General features: G+C 34.1%; 1 pseudogene; it reads left to right on the forward strand.

Moving 5' to 3' along the window:
- Nucleotides 1-409: 409 nt before the first annotated feature.
- Nucleotides 410-539, forward strand: LOC121227799 (uncharacterized; annotated as a pseudogene).
- Nucleotides 540-10552: the final 10013 nt, after the last annotated feature.

The following is a 10552-nucleotide window of genomic DNA, read 5'->3' on the forward strand; positions in this document are numbered from 1 at the left end:
TGATGTTGGTTCCCCACATAGTACACAGACTTAGGATTCAATGGGCAATTCTCAAAAGAATGACCTTCCTCACAGTACACACAGGAAACTACTTCAAATGGACTTGGTGGCTGAGCTGAAAAAATTATTAGCATTATTAGCGGTAAACTACTTTAACATAGAGGAAATAGACGATACTTGAGCTAATAACGAAGTGAGAGTATCAACTTCATGAACTCCAGCTACACGTCTTCCTGGAGCTATTCGATTTGTTGGCCATTGATAGTTATTGCTTGCGATCCTTTCGATGACCTCATCAGCCTCATTATAAGGCTTAGACAAAATTGCATCGTTTGCGGAAGCATCTACCGTCAATCTTGTATGTGCATTGAGACCATTATAGAATGTCTCCAACTGGATACAATGAGGAATCCCATGATGAGGACACTTACGAAGTAATTCTTTGAATCGCTCCCAAGCTTCATACGATGATCTTGTTCCTCAACTTAGCGTTCTTGCTAAGCGGGAAATATTTAACCAAAAATCTTTCTACTAATTCTTGCCATGTAGATATAGAACTTGGTGGCAATGAATTGAGCCATGATCTCGCAACGAGTACAAAAATAACTTCAACCTCAGTATGTCTTCAGTCATACTGGCTATCTTGAATGAATCACTCACCTTTATAAACAATCGAATGTGGAGATGTGGATCTTCCATGGGCATACCACTAAATTGGCCCACCATTTGTAGCATTTGAAACATCACTGGTTTCAATTCAAATTGGGTTGCCTCAATATCTGGCCTTCTAATTTTTGGATTTAACTCATTGAAAAGTGGCACAGCATATTGTCTGATGCATCAATCCCTATTCGTGCATGATCGGCTTCATTACCTTGGTCTTGTTTATGATTTCCAAGGTCCATCTCGACTTGTCTTTGAGTTGTTCCTTCACATCATCTTTGTTTTAAAGTTCGCTCAATTTTAGGGTCTACTGGGAGTAAATTGATAATCCAATCTATACTCATAAACCCCTAAAAATAAAATCACAAAATTAAAAAGAATAAATTAGTAATGTTAGAAGTAACCAAATTGAAAATAAATAATTTTAAAAAAAATGACTATGGCAAGAGTTAACAATCCCCGGCAACGGCACCAAAAACTTGTAACGCTTGGGTTTGTGCAAGTATACACAGTCGTTATCAAGTAATAAGTAAGTATCGAGATATCGTCTCCATAGGGATTGCATTTGTGCTAAGCCAATTAATTTGTAAAATTATATTAACAATTTGATAAATAAAAAAATAATATAATTGAGACGTGATGAAAAATTAAGTATATGAAACTCAATGTAATGATCCCTAATGCAATTTATCCTAAGTATGCAAACTATGTGAATGAAATGGATTTTAGCTGAATTAACACAATAAGAAACAATTATAACATAAATAAGCTAGGACAATTACTTTAATTAAACTCAAATTATTATCAACATGCTTATCAATATTCGGAAAAATATTCCATGGCAACTCCATCTTTCATGAGTTTGGAAATCACATTAGGTCCTTTCGGAATCCTTTACTTAGTAAATACTCATTTTACTGATCCTTATTTACTAAAGGTTTCTTAGTATTCGTGAGAGGTAACAGGGACGTGTTAGGTTTGAAACAATTTAATCACACAAATCTACAAACTATGAAGATAACAAAGTTGATTAGGGTTGTTATGCAACCTGCAATTTAATCAGGTTAGGATCTAAATTGAGCATGCACATTTCAATTATGTGTCCATTAGCCATCATCTAGTTAGGATCGCACAGCTAATTCAGGTGCATTTCAATCACGTATGAACGAAATACAGACTTGATTTTAATTGAAAACATGATCAATTGAGGCACAAATATTATAAGCATGAATCAAATAAATATTATTCTATCAAAATAATCATCCTAGCTTAAATAAAATTAAGTTATCATTGTTGTAAACAAGAATAGTAAACACTAGCAAACATTATTGAATTAAGTTAAAGAAAAGAAAGATTAAACCCAAATCAAAGTGGCTGTCACCCAAAACTCTGACTGACGAGGGCTCTTTCGTTCCTTCGCTTCGCTCCTTTGCTAATGGCTCTCCAAGGTAGCCAAACAAGGGTTCTTTAATAGGCTAACTTGCTAAAAATATTTATGCAAAGATGATGATAGGCGTGAGGGCTAAGAGAGTTGAGAGAGGAGAGAATGATGAATGAGTAAGGGATGATTAGAAAAGTGAGAATTGGAGTCTTATTTATAGGTGAGGCAAGGGAGCTAATTTGCTAAAAATAGGAGTGTCTATCGTTTGAGAATTCCTCCAAGGGTGGCCAGCCATGATTTGTGGAAATGTGGCTGATTTTTGCTTGATTTAAGTGTCATACATGATCAGGATCAGGACTCGGTCAATTGCAAATCTCCGGGTAAATCTTCGATTTCTTCAACTCTTCAAGGGCCTTGTGCAATTGAACCAAAAATTGATTTATGAACATCCACATGCAGCCAAATTTTGGGTTGACTTAGCCCTCCATTTGGATGGTTTTGTAATCAAAATAAAGCTTTCACACCTGTCCAAAAATAATAGATAATTTAGAGGACCAAAGAAAATAATTTAACCACTTTAATTAATCAATTTACTTAATTAATTAAAACCCAATTTATTATTGAAACATAAAAATAAATTATTAAATATAACTTTATATTTTATTATTTAATTTAATCATGCATAGCCCATTTTATAGATTGAAAAATATAATATGCTTAAATTAATATAAAAGAAGCCATTTTCTGCATGAAAACTATATAATAAAGCATAAAATCACATTTTAATAATTTCTATGTCCCAAATTCATATTTTCATATATTTCATTAATTTATTAAGAAATTACTTGGTTTTAACAACAAATTTAAGTAAAAAGGTGACAAATTATATAGGAAAAATCCTATTGTTTTTCAGTTTACAAAAGCCCCGTACGAACCTTAGGAATAGTTAGGATACATATGTCATGACATAGGATCCGATATGTGTTATCGTGTAAGACCACGTCTGGGACGTTGGCATCGACTTATAATTTATGTGTAAGACCATGTCTAGGATGTTGGCATCATATTTGATTTCGTGTAAGACCCTATCTGGGACAGTGGCATCGATTTTTGATTACATGCAAGACCACGTCTAAAACTTTGGCATTGTACGAGCTTTCTGAGTTATCCGCATATCCTTATGATTCCAAACGGTTCAACGGGCATTCTGAGAAAATAGATGACCATATGAATTTGTATCTGACTCAGGTACATTTGAATTCTATACCATGTTTGGGAATGAAAGGTAAGTATATGTACCTTCGTGAATATATGATATAAGTGTGAATGGCTATGAGAATAAGTTATGATATGTATATGTGAATCTTGTTTAAAAGAAACATAAGAGAAATATGGCTAAGTGAATTTATTTTTTCTTAAATTATATGAATGAATTGATGTTATTTGTTAAGTTTATTTGTATATGGCTTACTAAGCTTTTGAAAGCTTACTTTGTGTGTGTTTGCATTGTTTTATAGATATCGTAGCTATCAGGAGCTCGGAGATCGTCAAGGATCATCACCACACTATCGAACTCTATTATAGTACCTTTTGAAAATGTATATATTATAGTATGACATGTATAGGCTAGAGAATTATGGTTATATTTTGTGATGTGTATATCTAGCCATGTGATATGGCTTGGGTATGGATGAGATTATGAATGAATTTGGTATATGCTTGTGTTCGTAAATGGTATGTTTTGATGTGCTTCTATGGCCTAGTGAAATGGTCAATTTTGGTAAGTTTTGATATGTGCAAAATTGTGAAATTGGTAAGTTTATAGCATATGAATGAAAGAGGTGAATTGGAGTTATGAAACATATGATTCAATATGACTTTGGCTTATGATTGATATGATTGAGTATAGTTTATGAGCTTGAATTTAGTTGATAATAATATAGCATGAATGAAGTATGTTTCGGTACTGAAATTGGCCGAAATTATAGTACAAATGTGTTTTGTTTGATTCTTATAGGTTTGACCCAAATTGGGTGGCAAATTGGCTTTTCAAATGGCCTATTTTTGTCAACACGGGCAGAGACATGGGCGTGTGTCTCAGACGTGTGCGGTCATGTTGCATGGTCGTGTGTCCCCTAGGGTACCCTACGATTTTAAGTCAGTCTTGAGCACGGCCAAGGCACATGGGCGTATGCTTAGCCGTGTGACCCAAGTTAGTTTCAACCATGGCCAAGACACACAGGCATGTCTTGTGGCCGTGTGATTAAGTTAGTATGTATGCCCTGATTTGACACCGTCTAGACACACGAGCGTGTCTAATGCCATGTGAGGCACACGGCCTATTCACATGGGTGTGTGACCTCTGTAACTTAGAAAATTTATTTAAATTTCAAAAAATTTTGTATGTGTTCGGTTTGGTCCTGACTCATTTCTAATGCATGCTTAAGTTTTCGTAAACCTTCTAAAGGGACTCTATGGTAATGTTTGACTATGGTTGTGGATGATGTATATTAAATATTCTTAGAATGTTTCGATTTGTTTGGTAACGCCTTTAACCCTAGTCCGGCTACGGATACGAGTTAGGGGTGTTACAAACACACCATGTAATTAATCGCACTTTATCAAGCCAAATGAACTTACCTAGACTGAATTGTAATAGTGACAGAAGTTTAAGGACTATTCCACAATTTTCCTTTTTCCATGTAAGTCAATAGGGTCTTGATCTAAAATGTAAAATTTTCCCTTAATTAGCTTATATTCATATACCAATTAATTCTGCATTTTATACTTTTTTATTTTTTTGAAATTATACAATTGCCCCCAACTTTTACAACATTTAGAATTTAGTCCCTTAACCCGAAAATCATCAAATTACCCATTTTCAGTAAATCAACTTACATTCAAATATTCAAGGCTTTTGAACAGTCCTAAACACAATTCATTTTCACTATTAAACCATGCAATTTTAACCATTTAACAATTTAATCCTTAAATAAAAAAGTAACTAAAATCACTTTACAAAACAACCAAAAATCACAATCAAACCTTCAAACACATAATTATCATAAAAAAATAAAGATTCGTCAATGGAAACTTCTAAAATCTTTAACAGATTCAAACACGGAGGTATGGGTTAGTTGGACCTAGTTGTAACGATCTCAAAAACATAAAAATTACAAGAAAACGGGCCAATTTCCATACCATACAAATCCAAGGGGTTGGCCAAAGCTTCTTAGGTCTTCAATGGTGATTTTGGCAAGTGATAAAGAAGACGAAGAAGAAAATGTCTAATTCTTTCAATTTGTTTTGTTTAATTTTGATTTAATTATAAAATTACCATCCAATATGTTTTAATTAATTAATTTTGTCCCTTTTTTCGTCCAATAACGTTCAACAAGGGTTAATTACTTCATTAGCTCTCCCACATTTATTAGTTAAGCTATTAAATCATTTAAATGCAATAACTACTACGTTTTGCACCTTTTACAATTTAGTTCTTTTTCTTTAATAACTATCTAAACGTTAAAATTTATTAACTAAATTTTAATACGACTCTAATGACTCTATAAATATTCTAAAAGTAATATTTACGGGCGGACACAACAAAAATTTGTGGTCCCAAAGTCACCATTCCATCTGGGACACCCCTAAAGTGACCCTAGTCGGAAAGTGGTTTCGGGACCACGAAACTGAGTCTTATAAATAATTAAAGGTTATATTCTGTGTTTATGATGTGAGTAAATGCTTGTGTGATAGTTCCATACTTCAATTTGGTGAGTGTATGTGAAAATTATTAGTAGGGACTTATGTGAGACAATTTAGAAATATGCTAGGCAAGTGCTAAAGTGGCCTATTAGTATATGTGGGAAAGTGCTTGTCCTTGCATGTCAAATTAGCCAAACTATAGGTAGTGGCCGGCCATGCTACAAATTGTATAATCAAGTGTGAATTTTATATTAACTTTAATTAACTAGGTGCCATATTAGTATGGAGGATGTAATAAAATAAAGAATTGATAACTAAAGGAAGGGATGGGTGAAAGAAAAAAAAAAGAGATAATCATACATGTTTCTTCCTAGCCGAATCTAAAGAAAAAAAAAGGGGAACAAGAGCATTTGGTGATGAAAACAAGTTGTGTTCTTTGGTTCTTCTTGGCCGAATTGAAAGGAGGAAGAAGAGAGTGAAGCCATCGGTCATCTTAGGTCAATATTAAGGTAAGGTGTTCATATTAGTTCTTGAAATTTTAGTTGATCTTGAGTGAGATATCAAGTTATTTTTTTTGTAACCCATGATGAAATTTTGATTTTTGGATTGAGTAAGGTTTTCGACTATGGTAGCTAATAATGGTGAGTTTTGTTGTTTCATGTTAAAGTTAGGTGAATGAGGATAGATGAGTGTTTGAACCATAAAAAGAATTCGGCTACCTTGTTATGAACTAGGGCCGATTGTGAGTTGGTTGTGGTTGAATATTACATGCTTGGTAGAATGGTGGATGAAAGTGCCGAATGTGGTCTTTGGTTTGGCATGAGGTGATAAATAAAGGTTTAAAGGTAGCCTAAGTTAATTGATACTCACTAATGATTTCGAATGGAAGCTTTGTTAAGTGTGAAATGAGTGGCCGAGAGAGAGAACTATAGACTATTGCCGAAAGTATGTTGGGTTGATAGAGTCTCCAAATTGATTTTATGTGAGTATGCATGACCGAATATAATCGGCCACATGAGTAAAGAAATGGGTTATTTGATATGTGGTAAAAGTTAAGTGTTAAACGAAATGGAAATGATATCATATTGGAATATGTATACTTGACCACATGAATGAACACATAGATTGGTGTTGCATGTATTCGGTTATAAGTAAGCATATTGGTGGCTTAATCTTGGCTTAGACAATCGGCTAAAAGAGATTGTGGGTTAATATGTTGAGTTGATTCATGATTTCATATGTATGTGACTTTAATGTCTAATGTATATATATGGGTTAAGTACCTTGATTTTCTCTTTTCGATTTTCAAATGATTAAATCAATTTATTTGTTAAATTAAGCTCAAGAGCAAAGGGGAACTAAATCCGATAAAGGGAAGGAAAAAAGTGATCGAATAGCCGCCGAAATCGTTCGACCACATCCGAGGTAAGTTTTAAGTGATTAAAAGTTGAGTAAATTCAGTCATAATAGGACATAATGAGTTGATTTAATAAGATATGATGTGACCATGATATGTCTTAAACTCAAATGGTAAGTTCATAAGTGTTTGGACTTGGAAATTTAAGAGCAAATTGTAATAATTTGCTTTGGACAGCAGCAGTAACGTGATTTTAGAAAATCACTATAAATTGTTGGTGTGGAATTATAGGCTGAATAAAATATGTAATCAAAGCTTATTTAGTCTAGTTTCTTATAAAAGAGACCGTGGAAGCAAAGAAATTTCCTATAAAGAGATATTTAAAGTTGTGTGGGACTGTCAGAATGACTCCGAAATCCCCTGTTCTGTTTTTAGAAAAATCATTATAATTTGTATAAAAATAGTTATAAGATAAAATTTATATGCCTAGACTCCTTAATGAGTCTAGTTTCAAATGAAATCAAATAGAACACATTTTTAATTCCGTACAATGAGAAATTTGATTCGTAGTGAAGAGTGGTCAGATTAGTCAAATAGTGAAACAGGGGAAACTTTAAGAAAAATCTGGTATTGATTGGCCAAACCAAAAATTCTGAAAATTTTTTGGATAAGATATGTATGAGTCTATTTCCAGGGAAAATTAACGGCACTCCATTTGGAGTTTCGTAGCTCCATTTACGAATAATTTAATGACTATTGCTCAGAAAAAAAAACAGCTTGTGCTGAATTTGGGATTTTGTTGTAAACCTTAATAAAACCATTTGAGTTGCTTATAAGCTATCGATTAAACATTGGTAATCAAAGTACCAAATCCGTATTAAAGTGAAGCTATAAGCCAGAAATGACTAGTATACCTAGTCAATTTTGTTATGATGAAATTGATGTACAAGTATATATATGTGATAGGGCCGAGTGGCCAATGTGATGAATGTGAAAGTATATATATGCGTGATAAGGCCGAATGGCCAATGTGATGAATGTCAACATGTGTATGTGTGATTAGGCCGAATGGCCAATGTGATGAATGTGAACATGTGTATGTGTGATAAGGCCGAATGGCCAATGTGATGAATGTGAACATGCATATATGAGATAAGGCCGAATGGCCAATGTGATGAATGAGAAAGTGTATATATGTGATAAGGTCGAATGGCCAATGTGATGGATGTGGAAGTGTATAAATGTGATAAGTCCCGAAGGGCAATTGTGTCAGTGCTATATCCGGGTTAAAACCCCGCAGGCTTTATGCGAGAATATTATCCTGATTAATGTCCGTAGGCTTCGTGCTCGTACTATATCCGAGCTTTAAAGACCCGACGGCTAAATGCTAGGATTCAAGTAAGACTTTGATAATGAGTATCTGCATTAAGTTACCATCAAATAAGTATTATGTATTCAAGATGTTCAGATACGTATTACTTACTCATCGATGGAGTGATTTCGAGGTGAATTATCAGTATCAAAGGGGTAGGTAAATGTGATTAATATTATAACTCCAAATGTGAGAATGATCTAATTGGTAATGGTATGTTTGTATAATAAAGTATGCGATGAAATATTCTTATGTATTAGTGCATATTCTGCCCAAAAGCCTTATGATCTGAGTATGGGTTGGGTTGAGCTAGATGTACCAGTACAAGGTAAGGATTATGATTTGTAAGCTTACATATATGTGATAAGGAATATGTTGGTTCTTTATGTGCCTATGGTAATTTAGTACTTGTCATGTTGAAATACTTAAAAGTATGGATGTGATTATGAACAAGTAGAAAGGATTATTGAAAGTTGAAAATCGATGAAGAATGTGCTTTGGAAATATTTGACCATCTAGGTCATTATTATTCGAAAGTATATATGTGGCAGCCAAGTGCTGCGTTTAATGATATTATAGATCGAGATGAAGCTCTAGATTAACTTCATCGAACAGTTGAAATGAATGACCAATAATAGTGATTGAGAACACTTTGTCTTGCTTAAAACATACCAAGCATTAAATGCTTACTCCGTTTCTCTGTTTCTCTGTTTTATAGATTTTGGCTCGTCAGCTATCGGACTCGGGATTTTTGGAAGTCGAAGTCTCCCACACTATCAAAGCCCCCTTTTGGTACAATTTTGGTTGAACTTTGAAATGGCATGTATAGGACTACCCTTTTGTTGTTGGTCATGTACCCTTCGGTTTTGTGTAAATTTGGATAGCCATGCGAAAATGGCTTAAATATACTTTGATCATAGCATTATAATCGTTTTGTATGTTGTCCGTCGAGAGGTATGGAAATGTTGGTAACGGTTAGCCATGGGAAAGGTTATTCTTGATCACTTTTGGAATATGTATGACAAACTCTAGTTGATCCATGGAGGATCATGAAATAGGTAAAGTCTACCTTAAAGGCAGATGCTGACAGCAGCAGTGATGTGGATGTGAAAAATCACTAAAAATAGTAGGAATGGAATTAAATAGTGAATAAATTATGTAAATGAACCTTGATGAATCTATTTTCGTAGGAAAGTAACGAAACGATCATATGGATAGTATGTTAAGAGATATTCAGGTTCTTGTGAGACAGGGCCATAACGGTTTCTGGATTCCCTGTTCCGACTTTATAAATTCATTATAAATTAACCAGAGATAATTAGGAGTCATTCCATATATGTATAGATTCCTCTTTGAGTCTAGTTTCTATAGAAACAAACGGCATCAGCATTGAAGCCCTGTACAGGGAGATATCCAAGTCGTTATGCGCGAAGGTCAGTGTAGTTGATCCCTGTAACATGGGAGACTTTAACTAATAAAATGTACTAATTGGCCCAACCAAAAATTATAGAAAAAAAATTGTAGATGCATATATGAGTCTAGTTTCAGGGAAAAATCACGAAACTAATTTTTGAGTTGTGGAACTCAAGATATGATTTTTAAGGTGACAGCAACACAGTTAGCCAGCTGTCTGGAAATTTTTAAAATGGACTGCGATTGTAAGCGAAATTAGTCTATGAACCCCTCGTGTCCGACTCCGGCGACGGTCTCGGGTACGGGGTGTTACAATTTTATTGGTATCAGAGCTACGGTTTAGTCGATTCTAGGACTACCGTAATACATTTGGGTCTAGCTATACATGCCATTATCTGATTATTTGATAGTGTGGTGATTTCTGACAATTGAAAATGTGTTTATTTATTGTAATGAATTCCGATCCCGATCGAGCTGTAGCAGATGGTATTGAGAGGACTGAGACATGCTTATGACGTGTCAATATTGAGAAGGGTATAACATAAGTAAGTTTTGAGTAATTGAATTTGGTATTTAACTTAAAATGCCATGATATACATGTATGATAGATGAATGATGTCCCATTGTCCTTATCATAATAAGGTTATTAGAGAAATGAACA

This window comes from Gossypium hirsutum, chromosome A03, assembly GCF_007990345.1.
Source record: "Gossypium hirsutum isolate 1008001.06 chromosome A03, Gossypium_hirsutum_v2.1, whole genome shotgun sequence".
NCBI lineage: Eukaryota > Viridiplantae > Streptophyta > Magnoliopsida > Malvales > Malvaceae > Gossypium > Gossypium hirsutum.